This window comes from Lotus japonicus, chromosome 1 (genome assembly GCF_012489685.1).
Source record: "Lotus japonicus ecotype B-129 chromosome 1, LjGifu_v1.2".
Lineage (NCBI taxonomy): Eukaryota > Viridiplantae > Streptophyta > Magnoliopsida > Fabales > Fabaceae > Lotus > Lotus japonicus.
In genome coordinates, this window is record NC_080041.1 from 8934716 (window position 1) to 8942734 (window position 8019).

The following is an 8019-nucleotide window of genomic DNA, read 5'->3' on the forward strand; positions in this document are numbered from 1 at the left end:
TGTCTGAACTATCAGAGGGCAATTTTTTTGCACAAAATGTGGAATCCAGTGATCCTAATGACGAGCTTCCCATAATTCCTAAAGAGAAGATAGCTCAAGCAGCTACTGCATCGAAAATGGAGGTATGTATATCTTGTGATGTAATCTCCATCCTTTTTGCTTGTTGTATTGTGGTTATACTAGGGAGAGTCCAGATCTCTCAAGTACTTTGGAGGATAGAGTGATCTTAACAATAGCATCCTGCTGGGTCTCTGTTTAGTATCTCATAGATGTTGTATCAGAGGCAGTTTCTGCAATAATGGTGCCCCCATTAGTCATGAATCAACTATCTAAAAGCTTAAGCTGTTGAATGAAGGCACATGAATGGTTTCATATGACACGTCTAACACCATTGTTTGATTCCGGGATACTAAGGTATCAAATAGTGAGATTAAAATGAGAGAGCTAGAGCTAGGAAACATTTTGAAAGTTAGCAAAAGTATGTTATAATGAGTTGACTGGAAACCAAAAGTAGAATAATTAGTGCGTTGATTATAACTCTTTGAACAGTGACTTAAAATGTTTCAAAGAGCTTGATGGGAAACCATTTAAGTGCTTCATTTCAGGAGAGTTGATCCTGATGTGTACAATTATTTCCTTTGCAGGTTCAAAACCAAACTTCACAACCATCATTTGATAGTAGCAAGGTGTGTTAACACTTTAGTCTTTTCTTTCACTAGTCACATTATGCCCCTGCAGAATGTTGTGCTGCAGGCGAGGGGTGTTCATCGGATTGGATCGATCCGATGAAACCGACGAACCGAACCGAACCAAAGCAATTGGATTGGTTTTTTTTGTTATTTGGTTAAAAACCGATTCAAACCGATAAAAACCAATGAAGATTGGTTCGGTTCACGGTTTGAAAAATTAAAAACCAATGAACCGATGAACCGAACCGATGATAAATGTTTATTTATAAAATATTTAAATATATATATATACATGTGTTTTTTAAAGAAATGTTTTGAACAAAATATTGTTTATGTTAGACTTTTTATGTTTGTTAGACTTATTATGTTTTTGTTTTCCATTATTAATTTGTAATGGTAGTAATATTAAATACTACTTTAAGCATTTATACATTGTTAAGTACTTAAGTTGTTGATTATGAATTATGGATTATGGATTTGTGATTAAGCTATGATTGAGTGATTGATTTTCCATTTTTATGCGTAGTTAAGTTGTGAATCATATGTGTTTGCTATATATTTATAGTTGTGAATTTGATATTTACCAAAAAAAGTTGTGAAACCGATGAACCGAACCGATCCAAACCGTTCATCATCGGTTCGGTTCGGTTCGGTTTTGGAATTTTTTTTACTAACAATCAATTGAAACCGAACCAATGAATTTTGATTGGATCGGTTTTTGGTTTCACCTAAAACCGGTCCAAACCGAACCGCGAACACCCCTTTAATTTGCAGCAGAGATTCCAGGATCAAAAAGTTTGATTATCATTCCAAGTAGATCAGGTATAGCTGTGGAGAACTGTGGAGCTATAGCATGTGAATTAAACGACCTCTGGACAAGTATACTTGATTGGTACAATTGCAGGAACATGTTATCAATACTGTCCTCGACAACGTTCTCTCCATATTTTCTCTCATGCATTTTATCAAACACATTGTGTGTGTCATTAGGAACCGGGTCAGGTAAGTAGTTAACTGAGTTGGAATTCAAGTTAGACATATTACCAACCGACAATTGCAGTGTAGTAACATGAGAATCTAGATACTGAGGAGATAGATGACAAGTCACAGCTACCTTAGATTCAGACTCGTGCAGATCCTCCGCATATCTTGCTATGGAGGCATCCTTGTGCTCGACGACTGCTGTTGTTACTGAGGCTCGATCCTCTGTAGATTTTAGCACTTGGATTGTTTGAATTGGAGGCTGAATCACTTTGTAGTCTCTATCACAGTCTCAGCGGATTTTGCACAGGGAGATGGTGTTCTTTCCTCTATTTCCCTTCCTGACAACTCCTCACCACCATCATGGCTTACCTTCTCACCTTTTCTTGGAGGCACAACAACCGTTGTGTTCCCAAGCCTAGTCCCTCTGGATGCTGCAATATGCTCAGATCTGAATTGTATAAACTGCAATTTAAACACTTTTCTAAATTTTTCCCATGAGTCAAGCTGGTGCCGCCACAGTTGGAACCATGTCAGCGCAAAGCCCTCTAGATATAGCAGTATGAAATCAAATCGAGTTTCTAGTGGCCATGGGTCATGGGTGATGTAGGAAATACAACTCTGTGTTTAGCAGCCAAAAGTTCGGATCATGTCCAGAGAACTTGATGAGTTTCAACGGAGGAGAGGGAATTGAAGGTTGATGATAGTGTGGTTCTGGGAAATGGTTGTGTGGACCGGGTGGGTAGGAAAAGCTTTGGAGTGGCTGTGGATAATAGCTGTACTGTGGAGTAGTAGCCATTAGTGAGGTAAGGTGGAGGCGTGAGTGCATGATGAAAGCACCAATTTGGTAGAGAGAAACTCTAAGCAAAATCAAAGGAAGAAAACCAAAAGAAAACTAAGAAAAGAAGATAAAGTAAAAGTTTGTCAATTTTCTTATTATCTATCTATCTATCTATCTATCTATCTATCTATCTATCTATCTATAATCTATCTATCTATAATCTATAATCTATAATCTATCTATAATCTATCTATCTATAATCTATAATCTATCTATAATCTATCTATCTATCTATAATCTATATAAAAGCAGAGTTTCTGCAACCTTGGGGGAAAAAAAGTCCTTCAACAATTTATTCCAAAAATTATGAAAGTTGGGCATGAATATTTTTGTAAAAAAACATTTTATTTCACTCAGATTTGATCTCAGCCGTTGATTCACAATTGTACCAGTTTCACTCCTTCTTTTATTCATTCAAGGCTTTTCAGTTTCGACAAAATAGAAACCCCTTCCCCTTTCATCTTCTCTCAGGCGTTTCTCTAGGTTTCAAAATCGTTTAAAACCTTCTACAGAGAAGCCGTGTTTGCTGCTTTTCCGTGTCTGCCTCTGATTTCCAGCACCTCCTCGACTCCCTCCCTCGCCCTTCCACCGCCATTTGGAACACCGTTATCATCGGCTTCATCTGCAACCACATGCCCCTCGACGCCCTCCTCCTCTACGCCCACATGAGAACCGCCACTTCCCCCACCCACTTCGGTTCCTACAGAGAACCCCCAACATATGCCTCGCGGATTTGAGTTCACCATGACGTTTTCTTCCCTGTGTCGATCGCAGACTTAGGAATCAGCCCCCACTTCCTCCCTTCGAAGAGACATTGGCTATGGTATCTTCTTTTGTGGTCGATGGGTTTCTTTGGAGATCCCCCAAGCCATGTTTGCTGCTTATCAGGCACATGATCCTGCGCCGTTTAGGTATGTATTTGATCTCTGGTGGTGTTTTGCTATTAATTCAGAAATAAATTATCTGATTTCGTTTGTGATATGCTAGGATTCATAACTGATATCGATGTTCCAGCGTTTCCAGTATTTGATAAACGTTTTCTTTGACATTCGTTCGACCTCAAGGCTACCTCCACCACCATGGAAGAGATTCAACGGAATCCAGCGTCGACATTCAACATGACGGTGTTCTATCGTCGACTTGCAACCAATTGCAGAGATGACCAGCAAGCGATTGAGCAGGTTCTCCTTCAATTTCGTGCCCCTTCCTTGAAAAAGTGTCAATGATAGAAAAATTAGAAATTGGTTTTTGGGTCTCTTTATTTGTCACCTTTTATTTATCTTTTCATGATAATTTTGCTTCTTTTGTTTGCAGAACTTTACGAGATGGTCTACAGATCCTGATACAACTAATGTGAACATACCCCCATACATGATGTAATTTAAACATGCACATACATGCTACCGTGTTCCCACTAGATGCACATTCAAGGCTTGAAAAATGCAGATGATTTACTTTATATGGTGAGTTTAATTTCAGCTTTATGTAATTTGATGGCTCTTTGACATATTTTGTGGACTTACTATAGTTTCTATTTAATACAATGAGCTAACCGATGGTCACAACATCCTTACTTTTTTCTGTTCTATTCTTTTTCTTTTTGTAGTGTCTATGCAGCTATACTCACCACTTCAACCACCTGCTTTCATAGCAGAATTATTTCTTTGGCTGATGACAGTTTTTACCAAATTTTGTGCGTTATATTGGTCAGTGTGAAGGCTCCAAACTGTTTTAATTCCTTTTATTTCTTCCTTCCTCTTTTGTGCATAAATGGGGTTTCTTGCAGCGTCAAATTTTCTTTCATCTTATGTCTAATTTTTTTTTTGTTACATTCATCTTATGTATGTTCCCATTGATCTTTTCAAAAAAAAAATGTGTTCCCATTGATAGTGATCAGGATATAGAATATTAAATTGAGACCACCATTTATAGCTTTCTCCTTTATCTTCTTATAAAAAATGACTGATGGTGGTTGTATGCAGTTCTGGAACCACAGAGGGAAGACCAAAAATTGTGCCCTTAACAAGCCATGTGGCTCCGCCGCTGCTGTGCGTCTCGGCTGGGTTCATCATGGTGTAAGGTTTCTTTCTCTGCAATTGTTCTTCTGAGATTATCTTCTTCCTACTGAATTTGCATTGAACTCAGTCACTCACCAATTACATTGGCTGAGGCCTATAAATACATTGTTCTTGATTGTGGTATTGAAATTTCTTTCCCCCCCTCCCTCCCTCTCTCTCTCTCTCTCTGTTGTCCCTGAAAGGCCCAAATTTTTTTGTCTCTGATATTTGATTCCCTTAGTTCTTAGGTAGCTAAATTGTAGAACGATTGTCTGCTATTGTTATCTGGCTGATAGTAGAATTAGGACTATCAATTATTGTTAATATTGAATTTTCTCCATACATTTCGCTTTTTTTGTGAACGAAAGTTTGTTGATCGAAAGATAATAGCATGTTTTATGTGCTTCTCCATTTAGAATCCATGAGTACTTGATGCATGTAAATGTTATCTCTGATTTTTTGTTTTGTTCTCATATATGTTTTAATGGGTTGCTTTAGCCTGATTTCTATCATGGGTTACATTATGCTACAGGTGGAAGAACCCAATCATGCTTACGCGTCTCATCGATTAAGTGCCAACCAAAGTTCATCATCACTAGCCCCTCCTTTTCTTGAGTGTTTTTAATATAGGTTTGTTTCTAAATTCATTCTTGAAATAATTCACTTTTTATGGTGCCTGTCATTTGGCACAAAAGTGTGCAGTTAGAGGACACATTAACCAAATGTCTATCCTCACAACCTTTCATGATTCAAGTGGATTTCTTAGATCACATGCCTCAGCCAAAACATTTTCCAGTTGCTCAATTTTAGTTTTGGGCTAAATTGAGAGGGTATGTTGGTCATGGCTTCTCACATTTTTGTCTACCACCCATGTTTTTCTTATAACAACTTGATTTCTGTTTTTATGAGTTTATTAAAAAATTTGTGTATAGGAAAAATATGCTTTATGTATGACAATAAAGCATGGATTTAGATTACATTCAACTTATGGATATGAAATAGCAAAATTACCATCCGTATATGGTTCAATTGTTGGTAGTGACTGATATGAGAACACGTGTTGGGATATTAGGTTCAGATCAAGTTCTAGCGGTTGGTGTGAGCCTAGAGATAGAGAGCGTATTTGCTATAATGGAGCAGCATTGGAAGAACCTGAACCAGGTAATCATAATGGATATATTGCTTACAATTTATTATGGATATGAAATAACCAAATTAATATTCTGACTTCTGGGTCAAATTCTTATTTTTTTTTATTTATCAAAAAAATGATTTTGAAGGGACCATAGTGATGATAGACCTGAGATCTACCTAAAAAGTGAATGTGAAGAAAAGCAAATAAGACGGATTTTAGTGTTAGAAGCCTGCTATCATGCTTAATCTTTATGCCTATTTTGTGAACTGGATCATTTTGACTTTTTCGTTTAGCCATTTGCAACTGTAATTTGGTTTCTCTTTTGCTGCTATTGTAACATTGTTATTCATATCTCAAGGCTAAGCTTGTATATTGTGATATCACTGATACTTCTCTTGAAGCATAAATGTGAGAAAATATGTGGGGCCTTTAGGCTAGCAGTGTTCTCATATGATCAATTACTTGGAGGTCAGCATCAGTATCTCTAATTACTGAATTAGTACTAAATACTATCTGTATTATCAATCAGTTTTTACATCAAAGTAAGATGTGCATGGTCTAGAGAATTAATGGAGTGCCAAAAATTAATAATGGTTATAATCCTGCCCCTTGGATGTTGGAGGTTACTTTACAAGCACAAGAAGCAGCTCTTGGAGTTAATTTCGATGAAATATACAAGAATATCATCTCCATGTCATTGGAAAACTTGATTCAGATGTTTGGAAGCAAACACTGCTCTTTAACACAGAATTTTTTTATGTATGAGGGTTTGTCATGATACAAGAGTTGGGTGCTCAAAAGGGAACAGGTAGATCTTGGAATGGGAGGAAGTGGATATGAGGGGAATGCTATGTCATGTGTAAAAATGATTAAGAATGGAAATAAAGAATAATGGATGGAGAGAAAATCTTTATATGATTCCAGATAAACATTTTGTTCCTTCTTTGGTTTATTTTTTGCATTCTAATTTCTTTAAAGCATTCTTTTAATCTTTTTATGCAAAGCTTTCTGCATTTTGTTGAGTATGTGTGACTCTAATGTTGTTCTCTTCCTTTCGTTCTTTGCTTTAGTTTTTGGTGCTACACTTTATTTAATGTTGTAGTTCATTTGTTTCTTTCATAGTCCTTTCTCTTTTGTTGATTTCTCTTTAGCCTCTTTTTGTCTTTCAATTTTTCTTTATAATTATTCTATCCTATTTTCAAGTAATTAGTGGGTACTATGTTTAATTGCTTTGAGGACGGTGACAGTTTTGAAAGGTAAACCCTGTAATGCAATTATAGACCTCATCCCTATTCATAGTTGTTTGATTCTTAGTTGCCTATTTGTGCATTGTATGTGTGTTGTGGTGTGACTTTCACTATGCACTATGCAGTACTTTCAAAAGTCTAAACCGGGCAAAATCAGTGAAAAAAAGTTATAACTTTTTTTTTAGCTTTATAAATTATCTCTCTTTGTTAGTAACTGTTAATTAGACTATTTTTACCAAGTAGCTAGGCTACCTCAGTATGTGATCTAATTCTTGGGTTATGTAGGGGTAATAAAAAATGAGACAAAATATAGGTGATGTAAATTAGGTGATTTATTATTTGGGACATTAAGAGTCCAACCAAGTGCCTCTCAATTTGAGGTTAAGGATGCTTTTAGACACCTTACTCTGCAGGTTTTATGCATATTCGTTGACTGAGGGTTCTTTTAATATTTACTATTGTTCCCATGCCCACCTGGATTGCTTTTCCATTTTCCATTTACTTGACTGAGGTTAAGTATGATTTTATGAAATTCTCTCCTTTCTTTTCTCTAATGCAGCTGCTTACTTTGTCTCTTTGAAATTTGAGTGCTTGATGTTATTTGATCATTGGATTAATCTGATGAGAGGGGATGCTATTTTTTAGAAGACAAAAACATTGATTTTGGTGTTTTATTGTGTTTCAGTACCAAGGGAGCAAATGTGAGGTGCAGTTTCAGCAAATCTACAAATCTTATGATATGATATCCCCCTTCCCCATTTCTGGCATGCTCCTCCTTTTTGCATCCCTATGACTATACACTCAACATGGCTCTTGACTAAATGCAAGGAAGTTACCTTCATACTGAAAAGAAGGCAGTTTTAGTTACACCTTGGCCAGCCACATAAACTAAAAAGCAGAAAAATTATGTAGGCTTTGGATGTCATGCTGACTTAGCATCTGGAGTATCTTCATATGATGGGCATCTGAAGCAAATCAAGTAACCAAATAACTAATTTGCATGTAAATCATCATTGTATCCTATCCTACCCCTTTTCACTATTTGTTTTTTATATTCTAGAACTTTTTA